Source organism: Manis javanica, chromosome 14, assembly GCF_040802235.1.
Source record: "Manis javanica isolate MJ-LG chromosome 14, MJ_LKY, whole genome shotgun sequence".
In the NCBI taxonomy this organism is placed as follows: Eukaryota; Metazoa; Chordata; class Mammalia; order Pholidota; family Manidae; genus Manis; species Manis javanica.
Genome location: NC_133169.1, coordinates 89628471 through 89644839, shown reverse-complemented (window position 1 = coordinate 89644839; position 16369 = coordinate 89628471).

Sequence of the window (16369 nt, the reverse complement as noted above, 5' to 3'; positions counted from 1 at the left end):
AATGCTTTCCCCCAACCCCTACCCGCCCCTGGAAAAACTCCCCCAGAGCTTTCAAAAATCAACATACAGCCTCATTTTCTTTCTGAGGCCTCTCCTAAACCTCAGATCCCACACATATAATGCCCAGTTGCACCCTATGCGTTTATGTTTGCCACCCTCTCCAGTTGGCAAGATGCTTCAAGCTATGGACCAAATATTATCTGTGGTTCTGCTAGCAGTGCCTGTATAGATTCTGGCCCACCAGAGGCAGGTAAAAAGTGCTTGTGGAAGGAACAAGTGAGCAAGTGAGTGAACAAATGGGCATTTAGTTGTATTGTTTCAGTATAACAGACTAACTGGAGTTATCTTAACACCCGACTTAACATGTTACATTCTGTGATGCTAAAATAAATTTCCCACCTTTGAATTTCAAGCCTCTTCACAGGACTTGTTTAACTCCAAAAGACACATAGAGATGATCTATTTCTCCATGTTTAATTTTATGCTTAGTTCTGTTTTATTAGCAAGTGTTCAGGAGGCGTGATGAAGAGTCCAATGGCATCTGATGGTACGTAAGCCATCTGCGTGCGTTACCAATCAGTCCATAGGATCTCCAGTTTGACGTCTTGGTCTAGGAATCAAGAAAATGCAGATTCACCCATCTGCATTCTGTTATGCAGGCCCTTTGTGATCAATAAAGTGTATTTTGCAAGAGGTTTGGTAAATGAGAGGCCTGTTTCCATGACCATGGAGAAGCAGAGAGAAGTCAGGCGGCCCAAACTGAAGTGGAGTCCATTCCATCATTACAAAGGCCCGAAACAAAAATGTTTATTCATTCTCTCATATTTATTTTATTTAGGGCAAATTATGATGTATGTCAGTAAATAAAGTTATATAAAATTATTACCTTCTGTGATAGACTATAATCTTCATGAGAACAAGGACTTTGTCTGTGTTGTCCACTGGCCAGTGCTTCCACAATGAAGTACTCCACAAATACTGCTGACTGCCTAGGTGGGAGGTGGGAGGCGGCGTATCACCAGATTACTCCCATAACCCCTTGGTGCTGAGAACAGCTTGTTTTTGGTAAACACGTTCTCTCTTCTGTAAGAAGAAGTTTGACTCGTGGAGTTGTTAGACCATAGCTTTCTCCCCACACCATTCTTGGATGTAAGATGAAGAGAGACGTGGCTTATCTCAAGAGGAAGCCAAATGAATGACAGAAACTGTTTTCATTCCAGAAGTATCAATTAGCAAACATGGAAAATCATGTTTTACAAAGTGACTCTCATTGGTGCATTCTTCAGAGAGACCGTTAGCTGAGAGGGGAGATGCTGACGCCGACAGAGAGGTGGCTGCAGTCCTGGGATCCTTCTTGTGTGGTTGCCTCCAGCTCTCTCCCCATTTGGTCAGCATGGCCAGGAAAAGGCTTTATGAAGTTTCTGGGTTTCTGAGTTATTTGAGCCTTTCAAAAGCGTGTTGAAACTAGAACTTGGGGGAAAAAAATGTTTCATAGAATGGAAAGTTATAGCCATAAGGGGACTTGGTGCCAGAGTTATGCCTGGTTAAAAATAGTGGGTTTTCAAAGAGCAGTAGTTCTTGCAAAATTAACTTGCAAGAGGTTTGGTAAATGAGATCTTACTCTGAAGTTAGCAGGGTATAGAAGAAAAAATAGCAGGATATACACATTTTACTTAAATGTGATTCCCCAAACTGAAGGGTTTTTTAAATTAATTAAACTAGCATTGAAAGTTTGAAAAAACTTGATATTTTTTAAGGTGTACAACAATTTTGACAGATGCATACATATTAAAATGATAACCAAAATCAAGCTAATTAACATACCCATTACCTTTTGTGTGTGTGTGTGTGTGTGTGTGTGTTTGTGTGTGTGGCTTAAAACACTCTGGATCTACTCTTTTTGCAAATTTCAGGTATGCAATACATTCTTATTAACTGTAGTCACCATACTATACATTAGGTCCCCAAAACTTAACAATTTTATAACAGAAAGTTTGTATCCTTTAGCCAGCATCTCCCCAATTTTGCCATTCCCCAAGCCCTGATTATCACCACTTTGCTCTATTTCTATGAGTTTGACATTTTTAGATTCCACATGTAAACAAGACCATCAGTATTTGTCTTTCTGTGTCTGGCTTATTTCACGTAGTATAATGTCTTCCAGGCTCATTCATGTTTTTGCAAATAACATGATTGACCATATTTGACCGAGTAATATTCTGTCGTGTGTTTGTGTGTGTATGTATATAAATATCCCATCTCCCATGGAACCTTTCAAAAGCACAATATATACAATATTCCATCACATATCTAATCCGTTTTTATGTTTATATATGTTACATTGTCTTTATCCATTCACTTATCAACGGACACTTAAACTTTCTCCATATCCTAGCTGTTGTAAATAATGCTACGGTGAGCATGGGGGTGCAGGTATCTCTTTGAGTCAGTGATTTTATTTCCCTGGGATATATACCCAGAAGTAGCATTGCTAGATCATACAGTACTTCTTTTTTTAATGTTTGAGGAAGCTCATAGTGTTTTTCATAATGTCTCTCCCAATTCACACTCCCATTAACAATGTACAAGGGTTCCTTTTTCTCCATATTCTTACCAATACTTGATACCTTTTGAAAACTTTTTATCAGTTCTAATAGATCTGAGAATATTGTGATACTGAGGTTTTGACTTGCATTTCCCATATAATTAGTGATGTTGAGCACCCTTTCAAGTACCCATTGACCATTTGTATATATTCTTTGGGGAAATGTCTATTCAGTTCCTCTGCTGATTTTTTTATTGGGTTAATTGGCTCTTTGCTATTGAGTTGTATGAGTTCCTTACATATTTTGAATATTAACCTCTTATCAGATAGATGATTTCCAAGTATTTTTCCCATTCCATAGATTGTCTTGTCATTTTGCTATCTCCTTTGCTGTACAGAAACTTTTTAGTTTCATGTAGTCCCCTTTGTTTGTTTTTCTTTTTCTTTTGTTTTTTTGTTTTGCTTTGGTTTCCTGTGCTTTCAGTGTCAAATCCAAAACTTATCGCCAATGCCAATGTTAAGTCAGTTTCCTCTATGTTTTCTATGAGTTTTATGGTTGAAGGTCTTACATAAGTTTTCAGTTTAATTCAAGTTGATTTTTGTGCATGGTATAAAGTCAGGATCCAATTTCATTATTTTGCCTATAAATACCCAGTTTTCCCAGCTCCACTTATTGGAACTATCCTTTTGTCTTTGTGTATTTTTATGCCTCTGTTGAAGATAGCTGACCACATATGCACAGGTTTATTTTAGGGCTCTCTATTCTGTTCCATTACTGTATGGGTCTGTTTTTTCACCAGTACCATACTGTTTTGATTACTATTGCTTTACAATATAATTTTAAATCAGGACGTGTAATGCCTCCAGCATTATTTGTCTTGCTCAAGGTTGTTCTGGCTATTCAGGGTCTTTTGTAGTTTCACAGAAATTTTAGGATTTTTTTTCTATTTCTATAAAAATATATTTGGAATTTTGATAGGGATTACACTGAATCCATTAATTGCTCTGCGTACTATGGACATTTTAATAATATTAAGTCTTCTAGTCCATGAACACAGGATAATTTTCCATTTATTTGTCTCTTCCTTAAATTCTTTCATCAATATTTTAGTTTTGAATGTACAGGTCTTTCACCTTTTTTGTAAATTTATATTTAACTATTTTATTCTTTTTGATACTACTATACATGGGATTTTTTAAAATTTCCTTTTCAGATAGTTTATTGTTAGTGGATAAAAATGCAACTATCAGACAAAATAGACTTTGAGACAAAGACTATAATAAGAGACAAAGAATATCATTACATAATGATAAACAAGTCAGTCCAACAAAAGGATATAACATTTGTAAATATCTATGTACCCAAAATAGCAGCACCTAAATGTAAGGTAAATATCAGTAGACCTAAAGAGAGAAAATAACAGCAATATAATAATATTAGGGAACTTTATACCCACTTTCATCAATCGGTTGAACATCCAGACAGAAAATCAGTTAGGAAACACTGGCCTTAAATAACACGTTAGACCAAATGAACTCAACAAACATATACAGAACATTTAGTTCAAAAGCAACAAAGTACACATGCTTCCCAAGTACACATAGAACATTCTTAAAGATAGATCATATGTTAGGCCACAAAACAAGTCTTAATAAATTTAAGATTAAAATCATATCAAGCAGCTTTACTGACCACAGTGATATGAAACTAGAAATTTCAAGAAGAAAGTTGGAGAATTCACAAATATGTGGAGATTAAACAACATACTCCTGACCAATGAATGGGTCAAAGAAGAAGTCAAAAGGGTCTAAAAAAGATCCTGAGACAAATGAAAGTGGAAATGCACCACACCAGAACTTATGGGATGCAGCAACAGCAGTTCTAAGAGGGAAGGTCATAGTAATAAATGCTGCCTACATTAAGAAAAAAGGAAAGCTCTCAAATAAACAACCCAACTTTATACCTAACAGAACTATAAAAACAAGCAAAACCCTAAGTTAGTAGAAGTGAGGGACTAACAAAGGTCAGAGCAAAAATAAATGAAAAGTAAACTAAATAAATAAATAAAACTTGGAGTTGGCTTTTTTGAAAAGAGAAACAAAATAGGCAAACCTGTAGCCTATACTTATCAGGGTAAAAAGAGAAAGGACTCAAACAAATAAAATTGAAAATGAAAGAGAAGACATTACAGCTGATACCACAGAGATACAAAGGATTATAAGAGACTACTACAAACAATATCCAACAAACTGGACAACCTAGAAAAGAGGACTAAGTTCCTATAAATATACAACCTATCAAGAAAGTCATAAAGAAATAGAAAACCTGAACAGACCAATGACTTCAGAGATTGAATCAGCAATTAAAAATCTCCCCAAAAATTCTAGGACTAGAAGCCTTCACAGATGAATTCTACCAAAATTCTACCAAACATTTAAAGAATGAATACCAATCCTTCTCTAACTCTTCCAGAAATTTCTAGAGAAGGGGCCACTTCCAAACTCATCTTAACAGATTACCAAACTCATCTTAACTGATACCAAAGCCAGACAAGGATACTACAAGGAAAGAAATTTACAGGCCAACATCCCTGATGGACATAGATGCAAACATCATCAACAAAATACTAGCAAACCAAAAATCAAGAACACATTAAAGGGATCACACATGATGATCAAGTTGGGTTCATCCTTGGGAGGCAAGGGTAATTCATTGCCAGCCACTGAGGGGATATGTGAATCTCAAAGATGCCTCTTCAGACATAACTACAATCACACAAGATGAACTCCTTCAATTTAATGTTTTCCATTTTTAATTGAGATATAATTGAGATATTAGTTTCAGTTGTACAACATAATGATTTGTTACATGTTTAAATTGTGAGGTGATTTCTATAAAAATCCTATTTAACATCCATCATTACATATATTTACAAACTTTTTTCTTGTGTTAAGAACTTTTAAGATCTACTCTCTTAGTAACTCTCAAATATGCAATTCAGTATGATTAATTGCAGTCACCTTGCTGTACATTACATCCCTAGATATATTTATTTTATAACTGGAAGCTTATATTTTTTACTACTTTCACCCATTTCACCCCTCCCCCGCTCCCCATCTCTGGCAACCACCAGTCTGTTCTTTGTGCCTATTTTCCTTTTCCATTTATCCATCAATAGACACTTAGATTGTTTCCATGTCTTGGCCATTGCAAATAAAGCTGCAATGGACACGGGGGTGCAGATATCTTTTCAAGTTAATGTTTTCATTTTTTTCAGATAAATACCAGAAGTGGGACTGCTGAATCATACAGCCATTCTATTTTTAATTGGTTGAGGAAACGCCATACTGTTTTCCATGGTAAATGCACCAATTTACATTCCCACCTGGTGCGTGAGGGTCCCCTTTTCTCCACATTCTCACCAATACTCATTATCTATTGTCTTTTTTATAATAGCCATTCTAACAGGTGTGAAGTGATATCTCATTGTGGTTTTGATTTGTATTTCCCTTATAAATTAGTGATATTGTGCACCTTTTCATGTACCCATTGGCCATCTGTATGTACTCTTCAGAAAAATGTCTATTCAGACACTCTGCTCATTTTTTAATTAGGTTATTATTATTATTATTATTGGTGTTGAGTCGCATGAGTTCTTTCTATATTTTGGATATTGACCATTTATCAGATATGTGATTTGCAATCACTTTCTCTCTTTTGGGACATTGCCTTTGCATTTTGCTGATGATTTCCTTTGCTGTGCAGAGCCTTAATTTGATATACTCCCAGTTGTTTATGTCAGCTATTGATGCCTTTGCTTTTGGTGGTGTCAGATCCAAAAAAATCATCACCAAGACTAATGTCAGAGAACAGCCCGTTTGTTTTCCCTAGGGCAGTACCCAGAAATGCCCAAGGTTCTGTGCTTCTCCCAAGCCCACAGCACTGCACCAGCCTTTGCCCATGAGTGTCTTCAAAAGATCGTCCTCACCAATGGTGGGGGAAAGCATGTGGGGAGCCAACCATTTGTGAAGGGAATTGAATGCGGTGGCGGTTGGGGGGTCCTATGGGCCATTCGGAATTCCACAAACAAGGCATTCCAAGCACTGGCCTCCTCGTAGAGTCCATGAAGTAGTTTATAGAACCCACAGCCCTTTGTTGAGTTCTGAACCCCAGTTGCTGTGTGTACCCATTTCTCTGCTCCCAGCCTCTTCAACTACTCAGCCATGCCAATCCCCTCAGCATTTAGGGTGAAGGAGAAAGAAGTAGGCCACTCGGGCTGCACCCCGTATGACCAGGGAAGCTGGATGCTTAGGCACTACACTCTTATTTTTCTGCTGTGGGAGAAATCGGAGCCAAGGAGGTCTTTCTTGGCATCAAGCTCTGCCACCTTGGAGAGGGGCAGTGAGGATAAAATGAAATTATTCTTCTCATTCTGCAATGTGTCTATTATTTTGGATTTTTTTGGCTCCAATCGTGTGCTGGAACTTCTCTGCTGGACTACTGGACTCCCACACAGTACTCCCACCCATGGGAGGTGTCAAAATCTATGTTCTGTGGGGATGACAGCAGAGAACTCGTATTCCACCATCTTGCTGATGTCACTCTTTGGTGAAAGTGTCAGAAAACTTTAGCTACGTTGTGTGCAGGCTGCGTCACCCCCTCCCAGAATGTAAGCATTTTTCTATCACCGTCACCATCACTGTTGCATCCATGTGTGTGGCCCTAGCGCCTGTATCCAGGGTCCTGTAGCGCCTGTAGGAGTCACTGGGAGGCTAAATGCAATGCTCAGAAAGAAGCATGGTCTGTTCCACTGTGTACAGCCAAGCAAAACCTTCTCTTTAATAGCAGTTTGGCTTTAAGCAGGTTGTTTAATCTCTCTGAGAATGGAAATAATATCTACCTAATTATTATTAATATTAGAGTTGGATTGATATTAGAGTTGGATAAAACAATGCACTTCAAGTGGCACATAGCAGCACTCGAATCCATTGATTTTTTTTGTTATATCATCAACATCACTAAAATAGTATGATGTGTAGCTATTTGGGGCAGGACTGAAGTATTTACCTTTCTGATGACAAAAAGAAAATCATCTTATAAGCAAAATAATAAAATAAAGAAGGTTATGAGAGGAGGCATTTATTTCTACAATTTAAAAAAAAGTAACACATCAGCAAAATTAATTTTTGTATAAACAAACAACCAGAAACTGAATTCAAACTGATTTTAAGTTTGCTCTTCTCTAATCCTGAACACCTCACCTTACCAACATTTCTGTATGATTTCCGCTTCATTTGTGTCACTATATACAACTGAAAGCTACAAACTACAGCTGTTTTTAACATATTCAAAAATTTGGGTTTTACGTATTCAACCAACACACTTAGTTCAAACAAATGAGTGTTGTGAGTGTAGAAGGTGGGAAGGAGGAAAAGGAAGGAGAGTCTTTCATAAATTTACTTGAAAACAAGACATTTTCTAGAAAACAGGCTTTCTCTAAAACAATCTTTGCTTGCACAATATGAGCCAGGCTTCGTTACTAAGCAACTCTGGAAAAGCTGTAATGACGGGCGGATCGTAGCCTGTGAGCTCGGTGCTCTGTTCTCCGCAGGACATTTCTCAGAACCACAGCACGGCCTGAAGGAACTTCAGGTAAATCATAAGCATTGAGACTAGATGGGGTGCCGAGTCATCACAATCTAACCTGTCACTTTTAAACTTGGTTTGGGCCAGTTTAATCTTGAAAAGAGAACTTTGAGCTTTTAATACTGAGAAGTCTCTAAGAGGCTCCTCTGAGGCAGCGTGTCTCTCCTCATTTAAGTTTATATACTTTAGTTACCCTGTACGTCCACTATGGGAGAAGATACATGTCCTAGTAGAATTTCTTGAGCTGTTTACATAATACTGATTGCATTGGACAAGCTATATTTCACCTGAGTTACAAAATTATTAGATTGCAGACCACCTGTCCTGGCTGTACTGGCTTTTTTTGGGAGGTAGGATATTACTTACAGATCTCCAGTTCCCATTCTAGACATTCTGAAATCAAATTTCTGGAGTGGAGGCTGGGGGGAAAGACACCACATACTAACCAGCTCCCAGGCGATTCCAATGTGCATGTTTAGGAGCCACTGCTATAGCCCAAGACCAAGAAAACCTCGCCTAGATGACCTTCAAGGACCCTGTGGTCTTGTCATCTACGCACAGTGCCGTAAATCTTCACCAGAAAAGACCTCTAAGTGGGAAGTGGGGAGGGCAGAGGTGAGGAGGTTCCAGGCATCCTACGAGGCACCTCTTCACATCTGTGCTCATTCTTTCTGTTTCAATTCAAACACTATCTGTATACGTAAAAACACTTCAGTTAATATTTATCGAGCACCTGCTAGATGTGCTAGGTGAGCGATATTGGCAGCAGAGCAGGCTTACGTTAACTACCGTGGGCTGTGATGACTGCTTGCTGGTGGTATTAACCAAGCGCACTGGGAGCTCGGGGGGGAAGGAACCCTAACTGATGGGGAAGAGGAGACGGCATTTCAGAGGCGGAAATACAAGGTGGACTGCAGAGGCTGCTTCACTACTCAGAAAGGTGGGGCGGGGTGTTCAAAGGTGTTTGTGAGACTACACAAAGCTTTTGGTGTCTTCAACAAACGGTGAACATCTACAACTTCACTGTTCCCCAACATAAAATAGGGGTGATCAACTCTTTCCACTGTGCACAGTAAGTAAAGTAGTATTGAGCTAGACCCCAACGTGCAAAATAAATATTCACAAGTCCACACTGGTATAAATAATAATGGGATGAATAAATAAATGGGGGCGGGGAGGGGAGAATCCAGTCTCCCATGCAGAAGAATTCCAAAGAATGCACATAGATGTTCTCAAGAAGGAGCAGCGTAACTGCCCACTCAAGTGTGGGCTGTGCCAGTAACCTGCTTCCTAAGAGGACAGTGTAGAAAGGAAGGAAAAAGAATAGCTTCACGGTGGAGAAACCTGCCAAAGGGGACCTCAGTCAAGTGATCAGTCAGCATCAGCAGTGCCGAGTCATGGCGGTGGCATGAGCCGTCGAGCCATAGGATGAGAAGGAGACTTCCTCTCTGGGGTGTTCGTCCTAAGCGCGCCTAACTCGGTGTAATCATGAGAAAAACATTAGGAAAAAACCGATTGAGTGACAGCCCTTAACATACCTGACCAGTACTCCTCAAAACAGTGAAGGTCATAAAAAAAGGGGGGGAAGTCTGAAAAATTATCAGCCACGAGAAGCCTAAGATGACATGACAATTAAATGGAATGTGGTTTCCTAGATGGGGTCCCGGAAAAAGAACCATGGGTAGAAATCCCGGAAATCTGGATGAAGTATGGGTATCAGCTAATACTCATGTATCAATACTGGTTCACAAATGTGTCCTATGTACCGTAGTAATGTGACACACAAGTAACAGGGGAAACTGAGTTTGGAATATTGGGAACTCTCCATACTGTCGTTAAATTTTTCTGTAAGCCTGAGTCTATTCTAAAACGATAAGTTTCTTTTAAAAAATACAGATGCTCACACCTACCTGCCTGCCTGGTATGGTTGTTATGAATATGAGATGACAGAATGTATGTGAGTTTAGTTTCTAAACTCTGGTGTGCACCACAAATATAAAAGGGTTTTAGTAATTAGTTTATGCAAATAAAATTATTTTTATTTTTAAAATTCCTTTGAATTACTAAATCATTTTTAAATATTTAAAATTATTCTCGGTATGAGCTTGGGTAGCGACTGATTATGCAGGCTCTGGCCAGTCAATGAAGAGCTCCAGGAGTTGTGTTAAGGAGTTTTAATTTGATTCTGAAGATAATGAACCGTTAAAGGTTTCTTAGTAGAAGAGGCATGTGATTAGATCTGAATTTTAGGACTGGTGACGGAAGGAGGTTGGAACTGTGGGAACCGTTGAAGTCTGGGCAGAGGTGGTCCAGGCAGGAGTCATGTGGCAGGGCCTGATCCCCTGTGATAGGGGAGATCTCCCCCTTTCTACCCTAAAGCAGTAGCCCACCAGTCCAGACTGTGGACAGTGTTAATTTGACATCATTTTAAAATTTCAATGTAAGTGATTTACTATAGGATAAGCATATGTGAGTTTTTATGTCTCGGTACAATGCTTACAAATGCGTAAATCACACAGAAATCTTGTTCACCGCAGTGTCGAGGGCACTGGAGGGCAATTGCCCGTCTATTTGAAATGCCCTCCTAAGGTTCCTCCCAAGTTAATTCTTGTCTACTCCATGAAGCCTATTTTTATGTCAGATTATCCCAAACATTCCCTCCAGATTTCATAGAAGTCTATCCAGCTCTTTCCTGTATGTGATGACAGGCAAACTTATAGAGACTGAATGTTATGGGCATGAATTGTGAAGGTTTTCTGGGCCCTGCTGTTTATTATGTTACCAAGCTGTCAGCAGCTGGAAGGCAGGACCCTGTCCCACCCATCCACCCGCAGGCTTGGCCTCCAACCAGTCCTCCCTAAAGGTTGGTGAAAATTACTGCCAGGAAAAGCCTCTGGGAAGCACCACATCTCTCCCAGGAGTCCCTGGGCCGAGAGGCTCAGCACCACCGAAGCAAATGTCCCAGCGCAGCAGTTTCACCTGGGGTTAACTCTTTGTGACATCTGAATGCATTAGCCACCTCTAAGAGTCCCATTTATTTTTAAAAGAAATGAGACTCTGTTATTCCTTACTCTATTATTCCAGGAATCTATCTGCAGATTTTTTAAAAAGCAAGAACTATCTAATAATGAGTAATTTCACTAACCTATATTTAGCAGCAAGGAAGATTTTTTTTTAGGTCATTGCAGGGAAGTTCTCAGAAATTGTGTAAGTTGGGAACAATGGAAGGTAAATAACATAGACATTTTTCTCCTTCCAGAGCAGAGGGATTCACCACCAGGTCTGAGGGAGTAGACAGTAGTGACTCAGTTCCTCATCAACTAAATGGGTGTTTAGTACTTACCCTGTGGGGCTTCAGTGAGGAATAAACAAGACAGCAAATACAGAAGCACTTACTGCAGTCCTCGCGCACTCCTGGTCCACCTCCACCTCTCAGACACACGCACCCTCATCCCCTCTTCCCTGCGGCACAGACTTGTGGCTGCTTCTGTGCTCTGGGCTTGCCCCTCTCATCTCCTAATTTGTATGTGACCTTCCTAAAGCCCATTTCTGAGGTGTCTGTCTCCACCTTGAAATCTTTCTAGACCTCCTTCAGCCATGGGCTGGTGTTAGTTCTGGGTTTGGCCCCCCCTTGCTGCCTCTGCAGTGACTCAGTTTCCCAGCCACGCTGTGTACCAGTGAACAGATAACTAATACACAGGAGAGTGACCTGCTCTATGTGAGGTCATTAGGTAAGTGTCTGGAACATGGTACATAGCATCGTGTTGATAGCTGTAGTTGCTATTTTGAGTTACTTTAAGCATACCGAAAAGTTTAGCACATAACAAATATCTATGCCCCTGCCAGTCAACTTTATCAAATCATAATCTTATGCCATATTTTTTCATCTTTTTTTTTCAGAAGCAAAGCATTGCAGACATTGCAGAGCTGAAACCCCCTTCTTGTACTCTTCCCCCCTCCCATTCCCATCTCTCCCTTCATAGCAGGGAGTACAGTCCCAAATTTTGGGCTAATCATGATTTTATATTTATACCTTGTGTTCTAAAATTTTATTTAAGTGGTATAGTACTGCATATAGCCTTTTTCAAATTGCATTTTTGGTCAAAACATTATGTTTTTGAGATTTATCCATGTTGATACAGTTTAGTTAATTCATTTTCATTGCTATGTTGTATTTCATTATATGAATATTCCTTAACTTATTCATTCCACTTTTGAGGGACATTTATACTGCTTCCAGTGTTAGAGAAAGAAGCACTCTTCAGATCATTGTGCAGATGAGAAAATGAAACTAAAGAAGGGAGGTGATATGGCTAAAGGTAGTGGAGACAGGACTTTACAAGAGGCTGCAGTGGCCTGGGGTGGCCAGTTTTTGTCTGCCCAATAGACTTTCCCATTTGGTTTCTTCATGTTCCCTTGAGGAACTCATTTTTCATTCTGTGAGACCCTATCAGGAATGTCAGTTATTCCCTGCCCAAGGAGAAAGAGATTGCGGGCTTCAGTCTTTGTCAGTCACAATGCCATATTCCTTGCAATACAATGATTGGTTCAGGGAAGATCATGTGACTTAAACTGAGCGAATAAGAATCCTGCAACTTTACTTAGCTGTAAAAAATATAGGCCTGGGGTTTTCAGAAAATATCTTTCTTGCCACGAGGGGAAAATCTCCCTTTAGCAGAGAGAATGAAGCCATCACTCAAAGGGAAGCCAAACAAATAGAGGTGAGAGAGAAAGATATTGTCTGAGCCCTCGGGTGCAGGATTTCCTAAGCTTTTTATGTAAGCTGCTGCTAAGTTCCTGTCCTTTTCTTCTGTTTTTACCTTAACCAGTTTGACTTGGGCTTCTATAACTTACAGAGTCCTGACTCTGTTTACCCTTCTTTCTATTCTGTCACAACTGTATCCCTTAGATATTCAGAAAGCCAATTGAGAGCAATGGTCTCAGTGAAGCCATAAGAGTACCACTGACCTTGGACTTAGGAAACAAAGTAAGACTGTGGTCGAAGTTCTAACATGACACTTCCCTTGTCTTAACTATTTTACCCTGACCTGCCATCCATGCATTCAGTGTATAGTTATCATGTTTCTGACATGATATCTGATGGAAGATATCTGACAAAAATAGCACAAAGGACACAGAGATGAAGGAATATTTTTCCAAGTATTTTATATGAAATAGTATAATATTAATTCTAAATAGACTGCCATTAGTAAATAATGCCTACCTTAATCCCTAGAGAAAAGGCTAAAAAGGCAATAAAGGGATTAAATTGGATATTTTTAAATAATTGAATAAACTTAACTGGAAATTTAAAAAAACACATAGTGGACTGCAGAGACCAACAGAAAACAAATAGCAAGGGAGCAGCTTTAAACCCAGCCTTGCCAATAATTATGATAAAAGAAATAGACTAAGCCTCCAATTAAGAGGCAGAGATTTTTACGCTGGATACAAAGGCAAGACCTATTTGTTGTCTATAGAAACACACTTTAAATGTAAAGTTAGATTAAAAGCAAAGGATGGAAAAATATGCCATGTGAACTGTAAGCATAAGAAAGCTAATGTGGCTTATAATACCAAAGGAAAATGACTTATGGACTTAGAAACAGAGGTTCAAAATACATAAAGCAAAAGGTGAGAGAACTAAAGGGAGAATTAGACAAATTCACAGGTACAGATGGAGATCTTCACCTCCCTCTTTCTGTAATTGGTAGAAGAGGTAGACAGACAGTGATTGATAGAGCAAGAGATATATATAGATATCCAAACTATCAATCACCTTGACCTAAATGATATTTATGGGCCATATGAAATCACCGCACAGTATTCATTATTGTCAAGTGCACATGGAACATTCACCAGGTTACACTTTATCCTGAGCTTTTTGTCTCAATAAATATTAACAGACTGAAATAAAAAAATATTCTCTGACCACAATAGATTTAGAACTTATTGCAAAAAGATATAGAAAGTCTCCCAAGTATTTTAGAACTAAACAATGCATTCTTAAATAACATGTGGATCAAAGAAGAAACTAGAAGGGAAATTAGAAAATGTTTCAAAATGAATGTTAGAGAAAATATAGCATGTCGAAACGTGTACTCTTTGGCTAACTTTTTTATTTTCATTTAAATTTTTTGAAATGAAACTTTATGAAACTTTTTCTTATGAAGCTTTTTTAATGAAACTTTTTAAAATTTCATTTAAAAGGCAATTTATGAATCTAAACGCTTATATTAGAAGAAAAGGCAAAAATCAATGATCTGTTTCTATCTTAAGAAATTAGAAGAAAAAAATGAATTCCAAAGAAAATAGAAATAACTATAATTGCAAAGTTCAATGAAATTAAATGGAAAACAAACAATAAAAAAATTTGATAAGACAAAGGGCTTATTCTTTGAAAATATTAATAAAATTGATAAACTCCTAGCAAGCCTGAAAAAAAACACAAATTACAACTATCAGGAATGAAAGAGGGCATGTCATTACAGATCCTTCAGACATTAGAAGGATAATAAGGAAACATTATAAACAACTTTATGCCAATAAAACTTGACAAGTTTGAGTAATTGGACAAATTCCTTGAAAGGTACTCAAAGCATTCCCAATAAAAGTCAAGTAAGTTTTTTGAGGAAAATGAAATGATGATTATAAAATGTGTTTAGAAATGCAAAAAACCTAAAACAGCTAAAACAATTTTGTAGCAGAACAAATTTGGAGGACAAACACTAGCTGACCTCAAGAGTTAGGAAGCTGTAAGAATCAAGACAGAGTGGCATTGACGTAAGGATAAACAAATAGGTCAATGAATCAGAATACAGTGTGTAGAAATGGACCTACAGATCTTTTTCAGTTGATTTTCAACAAAGAATCTAAGGCCATTTCTTGGGGAAAATAAAATATTTTCAACAATTTGTCCTGGAAAAATTGGATAAGCAGACAGGAAAAAGAAAGAACTGTGACACTTACCTCACACCATATTACAGAAATGAATTCTAACTGGATCCTAGAACTAAACATGAAAGCTTCAACTAGAGACTTAAACATGAAAACTTCTAGAAAAAAACTTAGGATAATATCTTCATGAACTTGGAATAAACAAAAAAATTTTTAGAGGACAGTAAAAGCACTAATTATAAATGATAAATTAAGCTTCATGAAAATTTAAAACTTCTGCTCATCAAAAGACAGGGTAAAATATTTGCAATGCATATATGTAATAAACAGTTTGTATTCAGAACGCTTGCAATTCAGTAACAACAAGAAGAAAAGGACCAATAAAAAAGGCAAAATACTTGAATAGATACTTCAGAAAGAAGATGTATGAGTGGCGTCTACAGTGATGAAAGTATTCTCTATGTTAATAGGAATATTAGTTACAAAAGCCTATATGTTAGTCAAAATTCATCAACTCTAACAAATATTCGGGATCTGTGCATTTCACCATATGTAAATTTTACCTTAGTAAAAACAATGCTCTCTTTAAAAAAAGGAGTGGGGACTGCAGCTAAAGGAAGATGTGACTATGAATCCTGGCTTGACCACTTACAAGCTAAGCGACCTTGAGTGATTTACTTAACCTTTCTGTAACTCACATTCCTCATCTAAAAACAGAGATGATGACTATACCTATCTTATTGTGGTTGTTGGGAAGATTAAAGAATATGGCCCCTAAAAACAGGCTTAGCAAAGTGCATGCATGACCTGATCTCCTGCCTTCCCAAATGGGCTCACTCTTCTTTTCTTAGTTGGGAGGAATTTTAATTTTATTTTTGTTTGAATGGTATCTAAGATGAAACAGCTTCAGCCTGCATTGGAACCCCCCTCCCATTGTAAGGGGGTAAGCTGTCCCCCTTTTCCTTTTCTAGGTATTTGCCAACTGAAGAGAACAGCTCCCAGGCAAGTCTAGAGAGCTCATCTGGATTCCTAACAAAACTGCCCATGTTCTGAGGAATTCCAGTCTCCTTAAGTGCCCAGAATGGAAGCTGAGGTGGAGGTCTATCTGCCTTGTTTTCACTTGGGGAACTAAAATTGCAGTTAAATGTGAAAGACTTTTCCTCTTCCCTGGTAACCATTTCTAAACACTTTCCACGCAAGATCAACCCAAATTGACTGTGTCTTGAAGACCTGGTTCCTTGTATCCCTGCTAAGAATGCAGCTTCTTAAACTCAAACCCT